The sequence below is a fragment of the Phyllostomus hastatus genome, unplaced genomic scaffold (genome assembly GCF_019186645.2).
Source record: "Phyllostomus hastatus isolate PE091 unplaced genomic scaffold, TTU_PhHast_1.1 phas_contig_41, whole genome shotgun sequence".
Lineage (NCBI taxonomy): Eukaryota > Metazoa > Chordata > Mammalia > Chiroptera > Phyllostomidae > Phyllostomus > Phyllostomus hastatus.
In genome coordinates, this window is record NW_025333876.1 from 9,534,514 (window position 1) to 9,550,133 (window position 15,620).

A 15,620-nucleotide genomic window follows, 5' to 3' on the forward strand; every position below is an offset into this window, starting at 1 on the left:
GGTGAGTCACTGCATTCAGCCATCACTGCCAACTCTGTGTGCTTTAGGGTCATGACTTGTGATGACTGACAGATATCACCCTCTGGGTCTGAGCAACTCAAAGCTTCACCGAGGAAAACACTTCATTGAGGACACATAGATGGCCTTGGAGATGTGTCCTAATTGTGGGTATCTTATACGTTGGAGATAACTTTCTTTACTTTAATGTATGTGTTGGTGACTGAAATCAAACTTTGTCCTGCATTAAGCTACATGACCAGAAACTAAGGATTGTTATATCCTTGTGGTTCAAGGGCTTCTTGGAGGTGCTTCAGGTGGTCCTGTTGCCTTGTGAAATTTTATAGTCAGTCATTCTCCATCAAAATTCCTGTATGGAGGAAATAAAAGCAGCTCTGGATAACTGCTCTGTGATGAGCTGGTTACAAGGGTGATGCTGGTCCTATGAGAAAGAATTTAATATCCAGTCTTTCCTAAAATGAAGTGTTGTAAAGTGATAGGTCTCAACCAAAGGACACTGATGACACATCTCTTGCCACCTATTGATGAACAAAGCTGAATTTTAGATTCCACAGATAAGTAAGGGTGGACTGTGGCTTGGGAGGGACACAACACAATGCATCTGAGCCACTTCAGTGCACATGCCAGGGGAGTATAAGACCATCGTTGTCTTGGGAACACTGTGAAAGGGCAAATACACTAGTGTCTGTGCAGAGATCCCACAGATAGCAGGGCTACATACTAAAGTAAGAGTCTGTGCCAAATGTATACTGCTGAGAACACCACGATGGGCTTCTCTGGATTCATTTTGTGATATGTTCATTTTCCTTGGAGATGCAGTTGTTAAGACCACCCTTGCTAAATGTATGTGCTGTGTTATAGCTATAAAATGGGGAAGATACCCAGCACAGTGATGGAAAGAACTTATCTAAAGTAGGACTTTGATCCCTTTTGGCAGAAGTGGAAGGCAAGGAGACAGGAAAAGAGAAGAACAGGGTAGAGGAGTGAAGGGTAAATGAGTGGGGCTCTAGGTTCTCAGAAATTGGTCCAGGAGAATGTAGGAATAGTAAGGACACTTTTGTATAATCTTGATTTGCTTAATGCTAACTAGTGTGTTTTTAAAAAGCAGATTTAGGCCTTGGCTGAGTGGGTCAGTTGGCTGGAGCATGGGTCCATACAACAAAATGTTTTGGGTTTGATCTTTGGTCAGGGAACATGTCTGGGTTGTGGGTTTGATTCTCATTTGGGGTATATACAGGAAGTCAACTTATCGATGTTTCTTTCTCACATTGATACTTTTATCTCTCTTACTCCTTTCTTCTCTCTATAGAATCCTTTCTTTAGAATCAATGAACATATTCTTGGATGAAGAATAAATTTTTTTTAAAGTGGACTTGGGAAACATCCCTATTGTTTTGTCCATTTATTGTGGTACTGCTTTTTCTTCTTCCGGACCTTAAACACTACTAAACTTCCTATGTGGACAGACTTGAGTTTGAGTCCTGGACCACTAAGGGGTTAAGCGTGGGCCAATTTCCAAGTCAGATTCCTCATTCATAAGGATGGTAATAGTATCTAGTTTGTTGTTGGATTTTTGTTGGAGTTGAATGAGATAATGTAGTGCTTACCACTGTACTCAGCACTTAGCCAATCCTTCAGTAAATATTAGTTATTGTATTATCAGTTGAGTTGGGTGATTTCATGTAGGGCAAATGTGATGGTAGCAGAGGTAAGTTGGAGGCTATTGGAGGGACTGGTGGATGGGGACACTCCCACAGAGGTGGGAACACAGTGGGATCGTAGAATTCAGAGTAGCAGTTAGATTCTTCCTGGGGCATAGAAATAAAAAGTTAAGAGAAAGAGAGCAAAGTCTTGGAAATGGGACTTGTTACTGTAAATAAAGGCTCTCATTTATACTGATATAATGTTGCCTGAGAGTCACATCTCACATTGGCTGCCTCCTCAGGGTTGTCTGCTCCACCTCAGTCATGGCACCACCTTGCTCACAAGATTTCAAGGCTTCAGTCTCTTGTTCTGCATGACTCTGTCCAGATGTGATGTACATTAACTAATGAACTACAGTGTGTTATGAAGTTGATGCCTTCAAATGTGTATGTGGAGCACAAGGATATGAGAAAAATAGTCTAAATTCTGTTCCTCACCACTGAGCTGTGCACCCTTGGTTACCTCAATTAACTTCTGATGACCTTGCTCTGTTCCTTTGTAAGATGAAGGCTTTGACTAGATAGTTCCTCAAAATCCTTCCATGATCTACAGTTTCATCCATATTTAGCATTAATCCATTGAGCCATGGGTTCCTTCTTCATTCATATGTTCAGCACAACTTTTGGAGCACTGCCTCTGCCTGTGAGGGCTAACCACTCTGTATACAGATGTGAGTAAGCCTATATGAGCAAGTGAAAAGACTCTGTGAGCTAGCTCTGTGAGCTACTCTGTACTGGAGATGGATATGGAGTTTCAGGGGCACAGCCAGAAACTCTCGGCCTTTCCCTTCTCTGACTCTTTGCTTATTTGGCTATTGCAGGAATGGAGTAAATCTATTTAGGAGGCATTTATTACACTGAATTATGCATATCAATTACCATCACCTATAGCTGTGCTCATCTTACACCTGAGAGCCACATCTAACAACATTCAGTATCAGTCACCAGAATGATGCAGGCACTTTTGAAGTCACAGAGTGAGGTCTTTTTACATTAACTGAGAGTTCATAGTTCAGTCTAATACAAACAACAGTATGTTTGTTAGAGCTGCTTCAGCTCCTGTGGGTAACTGAAGGGCCTATACATGTCTCACTCTGATGAATATATGGGATTGCATTTACCTGTCCCAATGGTGTTGTATGACTGCGTTTATACAGCATTAACACAAAAACACTAAGAAGAAAGTAGGGCTGAAAGTAGGGTTCTCAGATCCCTCTGAGTCAGTATGTAGAGGTTTTGGCTCAAACACTTTCAATATGGTGTCATTGCAGGCTTGGACATTATTTCTGATTATTCGAATTTGTTCATTGTAATATGTAAAAGCAATAAAAATGACTCAGATTTTCAGGTTTATGAAGAAAAGAGCACAGATATTCCACATGAGAACATGCCCAGTATTTTTTTATGGGCTGGAAGGGTGTCCCTATGCTCACATATATGCAAGTGTGCACCTGCCTTCAATAAGCCTCAATCAGCATATGTAAGTGAACTGCATGCCAAATTTGCCTGGTAAATCAATAATAAAAAGAGCAGATGTGTTTCTGGGCAAGGGAAAAAGTGAAGAGGTTCAACTGAGATGTGTGAGCTGCAAATGATCAGCAGAGCTAATGAAACACTCTGAAATATTCTAATTGTCATAGTTTTCCAGTTTTAATATGTCACAAAAACAGGCATTGCTATAATGTGAAGTATAGTTTGCTAAAGGCTATAGCACTGAGAAGCTCTGATGTCACCTGGTAATTTGCTATTAAAAAATGAAACCTGCTCCTTCTGCCATCATGGAAAACAGGACAGATGCAGCCCATTAACATGGCCCAGCCAGATGATCTATTTAAAGCTTATTAAGAAAACCGATCACATTCTGTGGGGGACTCCCCATTGTCTACTTCCTCCAGCCTGATGCAGTCCCATTGGAGAGAATGGGCTCATGATATACTATACACAATCTGCTTACTTGGTGAGCCATCAATTCCAGTCCTCTGTCTGCCCATGTGTCCCATGATTTTGTGGTTACTTATTTATTTAGTGGTGTGAGGCTTAACATCAGAGTGACACAGCCTTCTGGGGACATACATTTATGGAACAATCTGTAATTTTCTGAGACTAGGGGAAGAGGGAAGAAATGGAAGCAGAGAGGAATTAGCACAAGGAGCTACTTCTAGTATTTGAGACTCCTCAGGGTTGAACTTTCCCACTATGGCTAGAAGTCTTTCTGAGGGGGCAGAAAGAAAATGGACGAAGGTAGGTGCAATTGGAAGAAAATAATGTGCAAATTCACCTTGTTGGTGGGACTTGATGAGTTAGATTGTCCCTAAGCCATTCTCTTTTTTAAAATATGGTAAATATATGTATTTAATTTTTATTTTCAGTGACATTTGACTTTCAATATTATGTTAGGTTTATGTGTACAGCATAGTGCCTAAACCATTCTTTTATTATCCACTCTAGTTAGTGTCAGTAATGTTGAGTCAGAAGGTGCAATGTAGGTGCTCTGACCTTGAATAAACTGACTTCAATCTCTGGTTCTCAGTCAGGACAGGGACTAGATGTTACCTTGACATCTGGTCCCTTTATGGTGCTTCTGCTGAGCACATCTCCTCACACCAGCTCCTCCCAAATTCTAGCTCTTGTCTTTATTGATGTTATCGAGAGAAGCTTCCTGGGAAATGCACCACATTCTTATCAGCCTAAGTTAATTATTGTTTATAATCACCAAGTATAGTTTATATCTATATCTTGTTTGGAAAGTGAGCTCAGGCAGGGGTTGAACATCTGTGTCTGGATTCTATACTTGGAAATCTAAATTAGCAGCCCTTGTTTTATCTTTCTATCAGGAGGACATTACTGGCCTTTTGTGGGCAAGTCAACTTCAGACAGCACAGTGATTTATAAATGAAACCTCCACAGGGCAAACAGGAGAAGAAAGTTTAAGGACATTTAATAAAACTCTCTTTGGCTTGAAAGTGGAAGAGACTGTTATTAAATGCACATGGGCAAATATATTAATACAGTATTGGCTATTTTCTAGCAATTCTAAACTATTAGTTGATACTTTAAATCTCTGAGGGCATGTCCTTCATCTCAAGTGACAGGAGAGAGTGCCTGAATCTGCCCACTCACTCAGTGGCTGCTTCTGAGTCTTGGTGCATGGTGACTTGTGTCAGCCACAGTTAAAACAAGTTACGAGAGTGTGATGAAGAAAGGATCTAGAAGCCAAAAACCTGGAAAGTCAACACACCTCATGGCGGATGGTGTGAGAGTAAAAGCTTGGACACTGGAATAAGAGCTGGGTTTGGATCCTTGGTCAAGGACATTGACCTTTGGCAGCTTTGTTCCATTTATAAATTAGTAGGGACCCTATAAGTCTGTAATAAGAATGAACTCAGTGGCTCTGGTATCTTCCCAGCTGTTATTTTCAACTTACTTGGTAACTGGAGAATGAGGACTGGATCCTAGGCTTAACAGTGAGTTCATTCTCAAAAGGTCTGGCTCTATGGTGTGCAGGAAGTTTATGTCTTACTACCATTTCCATTATTGATCCACACCTCAGAGGGTCCATGGCATGGACAGGTAGTGAGCAGGATGGCAGCATGAAGGTGAACTGTGGATTTATCAGCACCAATGCCTTATTTATACAGCTCTGCTTAAGAACAGCTCTTTGTGATAATAGTACTCATTAGTTTATTCACCGAATGGATTGAGCATCTATTGTGTATCAGGCATTATTCTATGAGTGAAACAAAGCACTTGACATTAGGGAACTCGCATCTTAGTGGGAGGTTAGATAACATAAATGAATACATTATGTCTGAGAGCAGTAGTCACTATAGAGAAAAATGAAGAGGGGTAAAGGGATGGGGTTATTGGAATGGAAGTGTGAATTGCTGCTTCACCTGGGTACTTAGGAAAGGTATCCCTAGTTAGGGGATGTTTTAGGGAAGCAGGAAGGAGGTCAGCATGCAAATGTCTGAGGGGTTAGCACTCTAAGCAGAGGATAGTGCCAGGCCTGAGGTGGCAGGGGTGGGGAGGCACAGCTTCAAGAAGCATGGTGTGTAGGAAGCAGAGAGAGCTGGTGTGATGTGAGTATCAGTGTGGGTGGGTGAGGAGACAGGTCATTGTGAGAACTTTGGCTTCTCTGAGTGTAATGGGAGCTACTGAAATGTTTTGAGACTATAAAGTCAAGAGATGCATTATTAGGCTTATAACTTCCAAAGAGAGAGGATGGTGGTTTGGATCAGGGTGGTTGAAATGGAGATGGTAAAAGTGATAAGATATATCTAGGATATAATTTGGAGATAAAAGTTGGTGGATTGGATGTAAGTGTGTGAGAGAAAGGACAGTTAAGAATGGCCCCATGGTTTCTAGTATGAGTGTTAGAATCATTGTGTTGATGTTTCTGAGTAAAAACAAAGATGGAAAGCAGAAGTTTGTGTGAGTTTGGTTTTGGACATGTAGGATGAGTTGTCTCTAAAGAGGGCTGTGACAAATACCATATGATCTCACCTTTAACTGGAACCTAATCAACAAAACAAATAAGCAAGCAAAATATAACCAGATACATTGAAATTAGGAACAATCTGACAGTAACTGGGGTGGGGGGGAGGTGGAAAAGGATAATGGGGGGAAGGTGGAAAGGGTTTTCAGGAACAACTATAAAGGACACATGGACAAAACCAAGGTGGGGGTGGTAGCAAGGGAAGGAGGTGGGTTTGGCTGGGATGGAGGGAGTAGTGAGGGGTAAATGCAGACAACTGTAACTGAACAACAATAAAATAATTTAAAAAATAAATAAAGCATGCTGTGAGCTCTCTGAGTGCCAAAGAGACATTAGTAAACACCTTGTTGGGTATTTGAGGAAGGAATCAGGGCTTAAAGTGGGGAAAAAGAGCTGGAGTCATTTTGCCAACATTTCTGAACCTTCATAAATTTTATAACCAATCTTCTTTCCAAAGTTTAAAGAGTTGCATAATGGGCACCCACCATTTTGTCCACTAACAAGCAAGGGACAGAAGTAACCTGGGCAGGGGGAGATAAAGGAGCGTGTAGAAAAAGACCTCACAACCTGGAGTAACTGCTCAAACTGTGTTTGGGTATAGAGATTGCCAAGGGAGCCAAGAAAGTGAAGTCATGGATTTCAGGTGACCAGAAAGAAAGGAGTGACGTCATCTTTCACAGCAGCTTTAAGCATTAGAAAGAAGAGAAGCAATGAGCTAGTGATTTTAAGGTTGATTATTAATGTCTAAAGTGGAAATTATAATAAGCCTTTTTGTCATGTTTGTTTCCAGGTTTGTGTATTACTCTGGAGTTGGGAACATTTCTAAACTTTATTCTAATTGGTTTTCAGCTGGTTCATGTGAATATAATTTAAAAAATAAACAAAATGATAGCAGGCTGAAGACAAATCCACCAGAGCAGAGTTGTTGCCACAAAGGCGAAGAAGCATCATGCTATCAGAGTGTTATTTGGAAAGGCAAGGTACAGTCATATGTAGTTTCGCAAGATGGTGTTTTCAGTATTAACCCTAGAGGTTCTGTTAGCTGGTAAGACACTTCCTGGCTCATTGGACTTTTCAGTTCCATTTTCTCATGAACACGTCAGTAGCATCAACTTTGGAGAAGGATGCTGAGATCTTAAAAGTAATTATTGTCCTGCCTTGATGAAAGTGTTTTGGAAACAAGCATATAAATGTACACAGTAGTTGAGAGTCCTCTCTTTATAGTGATGGTAGTGGTAGTTTAGTTTGCATGAGAGATCAGTGGGTGTTGGAGAAGTGTCTTCTCACTGGAGAGTAGGACTGAAAATGTGAAGCCTGATGAGCAGAAATGTGCTGTCTGCCTGAAGCACTGGCTCCCAAATCAAGGTGTAGAAAGCATGTTTGAAGCCAACTTTTTGAAAACAGTAATCCAGATAATTTTCTAGGTTATTAAAACCCCCACTGTAACTCTATGACTCATGTTACTGTCATGCTCTGATGGCAAATTTTTACTCTTGAATTAGAGAGGAGGGGGGAGACGGATAGTGGGGTATTACATGAGAGGGGCTACCAAAGAACACATATGAAGGACAAATGGACAAAGTCATGGGGGGTGGGTTCGAGGATGGGAAACAGGGATGGGAAAGGTGGGGGGCCATGATGGGGTGAAAATGGGGACAACTGTTACTTGAATAACAATTAAAAAGTAAAATCAAATAAAATTTAAAACATTGCTAAAAGTTCAAAAATTAGTAATTCATTAAAAATTAACAATAAACCTATAGCATTCTAACATTAAAAAAAGGCTGAATGCAGTGTAGAAGAACCATGTTGCTGAAAGTCATCTTTGAGTTAGTACAGATTTTTGTTTTCTGAAGAAAGTCATCTGTAGAAAGTTGAGACTTGAGAGTGTGATTGCAAATGTATGGATGAATTTCCTTTAAAATTTACACACATATACTCAAGGATGTGTTAGATGTAGGTTCTTGCAGACTTGTGGTCTCTCTGGGGAGAATTTGGTGGCAGTCACTGGTTCCTTATGAGATGATGGAGTGGGCAGTGGACAGGGCTGTGGGCTGCCATTGACCTTGTTTCTGTTCTTTACCATCTGAGTCTGTCTATGTGTGTTCCTGTGTGCACTTGGAGGAGGCTTTATAGTGAAAAGGAAGAGAATGTGAAAATCAGTATGCAATTTGAGTCAGGATCATTTTTATTTGCAATGGCAATGTGCTCCTGATGTATCCCTGTGTCTGAATAATATGGAAACAGTGAGTCACTCAGTTAAAAGAATTCCACCAGTGGAGTGGAGTGCATTGGATTTATAGGAAAGAAACTTCATAAGATTTTCCTATTTGCCTTTAAAGAAAGAATCTGCCTATAAACTCAGAAAGGTATAGCTCTCCAGATGTTTTTAAACAATTGGTTATGCGTTAAAAATGTAAGCTACTGTTTTGGTCCTTGAAATGGGAAATAAATGATTTTTGATGGTTTCTGAAGCTACAGCAGGACTGACACATGTTTTCAATGACCATGGTCTAGCAGGCATTGTGTTCTAACTATAAATTGTTTGTTACAAGTTAAAACAAGTCATCTGACAAAGGTGAAAATGAATCTGTGCTATGTACCATTGTGCTCCCAGATTTTCAGGCTTACATTGCCACACCAAAGACTAAAATTTCTAGTCTTGTCTCAAAGTCTAAAAAAAAGTCCCATGAGCTCAGAGCAAGCTGTGGAAAGAGTTTGATGAAGGATACATTGTGGACCACCCAGGGAGTGACACTGCTTGCATGAAAGGGTGTTAAATTGTGGGAATGTTGACCACAGCCTTGGGCTTTAAACCAAGTGACTTGCCTTATGAAAACTAAAAAACAATCTTCTGCTCTAATAAATTTGGAGCCTATATCATTTATTTGATTTGATTCAGCCTTTGTGCTCAGGTATTATCTGAATGTGTAACAAAACTGTGTGACTGAAACATGGCTGGAGGATCTGGCCTAGAGAGTTCTGTCTGAAAAGTCACATTTCTTCTTCTTATGTTTCAGCAAGATTTGGAGAGTCACTCACTCTTTTTTCTCTTGTGTGTAAGACTCATTTCTTTGCTCCTAGGCATGAATCCATAATCAGTAGTTGTCATGATATGTGGGCTAGTCCCAAGAAAAGCATTTTTCTTCTTTTTAATTTTTGGCTTTTACAACTCTCGAAATGGACCCCAAAATTTCCTACTGTTCTAGACAAAGCAACAAACTGTAATTATTTTTTAATCATTACATAAATTTTCAGAACATTTTCCAGTTTGTTTTAGATGTTCACCTAAATAATTTTTATTTCTGTTTATTATCTGATAAAAGTGTAAATATATAACGTAAATTAAAAAAACATTAATCCTGGAAAACACTGCTATCTATCCATCATCTTTATTCATAAGTGGAGAATATCTATATTAGTAAGATTTAAGGGAAAATGAAATAAGTGCTTTCTTGGTTGATTAGCTACAAAATTCATAAAGGCTAGGGAAAATTAGAATCAAATTTTAAGGAATTATTTCATTTTTCCAATTGCATAAAAATTCAAGACAAACCCAACTACTTTGTGGATCTGATTTTCATATGGTTGTGAATTGGTTAGTGTTTTGGAGTGAAGACTGAGGAAACCTTGAAGCAATCTGATGAGATTTCCTGACCAGGGTACACCCTAGGCTGCTTACCTCCAGGCCCTTATGGCATTTCCATTAAAGACACAGATTGTCTGCAACAAATGACTTTACTGTGAGGGCTTGTTGCTGAGCTGCGTGCTGGGCTGGTGGCTGGGCAAGTGCCGGGTCCCTTGCAAGTGCCTGTGGGTTTCCCATAAGGGCCATATTAGGACAAGTAAGTGTGGATGTGTGGAATGATGGGGCAGAAGCATTTACTCTGTGTCTACACAAGCACACACATATATGTGCACTCATACACTACACACATAACATGTGTACAATATACCACACATGGACACACACATGCACTACACACAAGGACACAAATGACATGTGCACATGCAATGGACACACACCACACATGTGTGCACACACATTTGCACACACATGCACATACAACCACATACCACACATGTACACGTCTTCATAATGTGCACAGCACCATATGCATATACACATGTGGGCATATATCCACGCTGTTTCTTGTATCATCTACCAGTCTGTGACACTGGATTTTTTTTCGTTGTTGTTATGTTGTTTGAAATGTCCTGTAGAGCCTGGGTCCTTGTTCATGACAATGGTTTTAGTACCACCCCGCCCCAAGCAGGGCAGAGTGTATTTTGAGCCCTATGGATAGTTGTTTAATTTTTTATCAATAAAGAAATTCCTGGTGATGCTAAAACTAAGATGTTTATAAGCACAGTGGGTATAGAAAGGGGGGGCTCAGCCCCAGACTCGTATCTGTATGAGTAAGCTTGTGACCTCATAGAATTACCTGAGCCTGCATTTACCTAGTCCCCTTTCCTTTTCATCAACCTGTTAAACCTTGAATATTTATTAGCTTCATCTACACATTTATTGTTCTTCTTTCCTATATTCATATCTTCTCTTTCCTGTGTTTGGCTGATAATATTTTAGAATCATTTCTTTTCAGTAGAAAACAGTTTGTAGTAGGAGCCTTTGTACTGATGATTTTTTTTTTGGCCTACCCCACTCCAAGTGGCCTATTTGTGGAAAGAGGATGGGCACATGACTCACCTGCATCTTCTGCAATTGGTAGAGAGTATGGAGATGTCTCAGGCATCCAGATATTTACATTCTGTTGGTTCTGAGGTGACATCAGGAACCATGGATACCTGATCCTTAGAACCTGGCCTGAGGAGAATAGATGTGTGGTTAAAGAATGAGCCTGAGAGAGAGTACGGGAGGCGGGCATTGATGGGGTCAATTGTTCCTGCCCTTGAGTGAGGGACTGGGACACTTCAAACAGACATTTCTCCATTGCTATAATTTGACTCAGCCCAAGCACATGTGAGTGTTATGCATCCCCATGAAGCTTTAGCAATTGGTTGGTGTGGTATGAGCCTTCTGCCTCATATGGCTGAACCTCTTGAAGGTTTGGTCCAGATCATCTAATCACAGGAAATCAGTAGGAATGCCATGATTAGCCTTAAGGGGAGAGCAGGCTCCTGGGGTGTATGGCTTGGGGCAGGGATCTCTGCTTGGCACCCTCCCCTTCCTCGTTAGCCTCACTCAATACTGGCTTTCCACGTGGCAAAGCTGAGGGCTGAGTAAAGTGGAAAAAGCACAGATGCAGCATCTCTTTTCAATGTGGAGAAAGTGGAAGCCACCCTTCACAGTCCAGAAAAGTCTCTATATGTAGGCTCATTTATTGGAGAACATCTTATAATAATTTTAAAATTGTGAAGATGAGGAATTCCCAGATGTTTTGTTCTGAGGGACCACAGGGCATCTAGTCTTAGGAGTGCAGATAGCATGGGGTAAGCAGGGGCTGGCAGATAAGAAGTATGAGTGTCTGTGCTGGGTGCAGAGGCCACAGGCAAGGTGAGTGGATCAAGGAGTTGAGTGAGCTACCTGCATGGCACTTCTGGAAAACTAGAGGAGGGAGCATGTTCCCTGGTGATGGAACATCAGGATTATGAGCAGCCTCTGGTTATGGAGTTGGGACTGGGTCATCAGGGAGAAAACTGGACACCAGACAGTAGTTAATATTTTCTTAAGAATGTGCTTGTGGCAGGGCTGGAGCAATACTGTGAGTTTCAACTCCATTGCATCATGTGGCATCTGAGGTTGTACAAGGTAGAGGGCATGAAAGGGACCATGGCACTTCTGACTTCTTTGTGCCATGGCCTCTGTGTTGAAATCAACAGTATGGTCAGCAGAGATTCATGGATGTAAGGGTGATGACTGGGTGTCATCACCATACACAGGGATGCTGGATGTCTGGTGCTAATTTGGGCATGAGTGCTCCTTATCAGTGGTTAGGATCTAGCCATCTGAACCTATGAGCTGCCCAACCACCGGACTCCCAACACCCTCCCACTCTCTCTTCCATTGTTCTCACCATTCCAGATTGTTCTTTTCCTATTTCTTTCTTTTCATTTTATTTTATCTCTTAAAAAATCCTCACATGAGGATATATTTATTGATTTTAGAGAGGAAAATAGAGAACATCCGAGAGAGAGAGAGAGGAAAGAGATGAACATTGATTGGTTGCCTCCCATATGTGCCCTGACTGGAGGTCGAATCTGCAAAGTTTTGGTGTATCGGATGACTCTCCAACATATACTCAGCCACTTAGCCAGAGCTTATTTTATCTTTTTAATTGTCCAACCCTCCAAACCACCCTGGCACAGCACGTTATACCGTATCAGACCAAGGAAATAATATTATTTGCCGTGAAGCCAAGAACAAAGGCTGCATCCCAAGTGCTGTGTATTCTCTCTCAAAGTGGCAATTGGCACTAAAGGCTGAAATCCAGGGAATGTTTCTGAGGGCAGAAATGGAAGACATTTGATTATAAGCCTCATATAGATAGTAAGGAAAATGGGTGTAAGCTGAGAACTTCCTGCATTTTCTGGGCACTCTGGTTTTCACAAAACCCAGCTGGTGTGAACAAGGGAGGGAGAAGCATGATGCATATAATGGGCATCTCTTTGATGCACTGGGACTTTCACTAGATCTGTGATACCCAGGCAGGTGCTCATTTATAGGGTTGCATGAGACTAACTGGTAAGGCTTTGGGTCAATACAAGTGATTATAGAAAAACTTCAGAAACATAGGTGGGGTGGAAGTGGCTGGCTATGACCCAGTAAGAGGTGCCAGGAGGCTCTGAGCAGAGGCTCTGGAGTCCTGAACATTTTGAATTTGTGTTGTGATTTTCACAGCAGCTTGGAAGTGCAGTAGCAGATGCCAGTTGTATGTTTTCACAGGAAACAAAGAGCTGGTTAAATGAAAGTTGCCTAGGACAGAAAGGGGTCCCTGGAGAGATCTGAAGTGTTGACCATGTGCTAAAAGGGCAGTCACTAGGGAACTTGATATTGGGAATAACTCTGAAGCTCATGATGATTCTGAGAAACCAAAACTTTAAGGGAAATCAAAAGCTAACATTGTTTTTTTTTCACATAAATTGTGTAGTTGTTTCTGGTGCTAGTAAAGCTAATATTTAGCAAGGAATAAGGATCAGCAGCGTTATCTCAAAGGAGCCAGATAATAAAATAAGATGTCCAATCAGCTGCCTTTACCCCTTTCACTACTTCTTGTAGAATCTTGGGATCATGGAGCTTCTGGACCTGATGTGGGCACTTAGTCATTGACAGTCTCTCCTTGCTTTTCTACTGCTTTGGGTGATCCCATGTCCAGACTGCTATCTCGGAACTGTGACTTGCAGGGTCCACCATGGTGCCAGAGCAGATGCTGGAGGGACAGACGCAGGTTTCACAGAATCCTCACTCTGAGTACAGTCTCACAGATAACATCAAGGGGATAGTGGAAAATGAGAAGATTAATGCAGAAAAGTGATCAAAACAGGAAGTGAATCTCCAGTCTTTGCCAACTGGTGCCTATCTGGATCAGACTGTTGTGCCTATCTTATTACAGGGACTTGTGCTTGCAAAGGAAAGACCACCAAATCCCATTGAATTTCTAGCATCATATCTTAAAAAAAACAAGACACAATTTGAAGATCAAAACTGACTTATTGAGAAGAACAGAAAAATTTGGCTTCTACTATAGATTTACATGATTAAATGGCAGCTTTAATTGTCATGATTCCACCCTCAACCTTCCAACCATTTTGAAAGTGTGAGAACCTTCAGGACAACAATTTGTTACTGGAGTCACAGAAGAAAACATATTTCCCTTATTTTGATTTAATCACCATACTTACTTAATGAGTGTATTATGTGGATTTTTTTTCTCAGATTGTCTTTAACTTTGTTTTTAAAATGATCTTCAAAATAAACTGTTAAATGTCAAACAAAAATAAGGTGTCCACTTTAGGAAGAACTTTGCCTCTGATTCTTTTATTTCTGATGATCACCAAGGACACAGGAAAACACCTCATCCCTAATACTTGCTGGGCAGAGAGCAAAAAAGTCAGAAATTCCCTGATAGTCTTCTTGAATGGAATGTGTTCTGCTTTATTTTATATAGTTAAAATATACTCCAAATTGTTCTGTAAAAGGAAGGAAGGAAAGAGAGAGAAAATGCTTCATTATCATGGTTGTTGAAGGGCAGGAGAGAGGGAAGGAATGCTAACCTCAGTTCTACAATTGTGCAAGCATTTGAAGAAGCTTGTGTTATAGGCCAGTAGGAAGGAATAAGTTCTAAGAAGCATGGGTGGAAAAAGGCATTTAAAGATTAGGTGGTAACTCAGACTGAAACAGGACTTTCTGTGCCTATGCCCATTTGTTTATGCCAGCCACAAAGTGTGTCCCAAAGTAATTTATGAATTGTTTTCAGTTACAGTGACATTTAGGTACTATCTGAAACATGTGTTGCAAATGTACCTATAACATTCATTATGGGGGAAGCACTGAGACAAAGCTATTTTCACAAGAGAATAGCAATGTGAAAGGTATGGTCTCACCAGGTACACCTTGTAAACATGCACAAAAAACATTAACAGTCATGTTGGCCATGTCCTTCTGTGGTGGGAAGGTGTAGACCTGCTCGTCTTGCCTCTGCTTCCTCTTTACTGAATTCTCCCCTTAACCCAACCTGTTTGTAAGCCATTTTTTGAGCTGCAGAATATTGTTTCAAAGAAAGGATAGCCTTCCCTGACTTTCACTGAGTTTTTTTTTATTTTTAGAAGTCTCCACCCCTTATTAATGTTATTAAAATGTTTTAAGAATATTATTTAAAAAATCCCCACCATACTACCATTCTCTCCAAGTCTTTACTGAAAACACTGAGCTGCGGGCATGGTGAGTACAGAATCCACCTTCACTTGGATGGGGGGAGGCTCAACAAATAAAATAATGGAGGTAGTCAACATGGCCAGAGTGCAAGAAGTGCAAGTGCAAGAAGAAGGAAAATCAGAGTTACTGTTCTATGTGTGACCAGTAATATTGCAAATACTGTACTTTACAGAAGTGACAGTAAAATGATGAGATAATAGGCTTTTATCATATAGAGAATGATGAGTAAAAGTGGAAATAAAAATGTATGAACTTGTTTAGTAAAAGATAGTGAACTCATTATAGAGTTACACATACAAGCCCCTGAACATTTAAATGACAGTTTACTCTAACATTTTGAAATTATTAGTGAACTGTCTTCTTGTCTTCTAATTCTTTTTTTAAATCCTCACCCAAGGATAGTTTTTTCCTTGCTTTTAAGAGAGAGAAAAGGGGATAGGAAGAAACGTTGATGTGAGAGAGAAGCATCAATTGGTTGCCTTTTCCATGTGCTGTATAATAGACTCCTTGA

The 15,620-nt window shown here is 40.5% G+C and overlaps 1 pseudogene; it reads left to right on the forward strand.

Annotated features, from left to right (window-relative positions):
• The first annotated feature begins 13,586 nt into the window (after positions 1-13,586).
• On the forward strand, positions 13,587-13,883 carry LOC123822782 (annotated as a pseudogene).
• Positions 13,884-15,620: the final 1,737 nt, after the last annotated feature.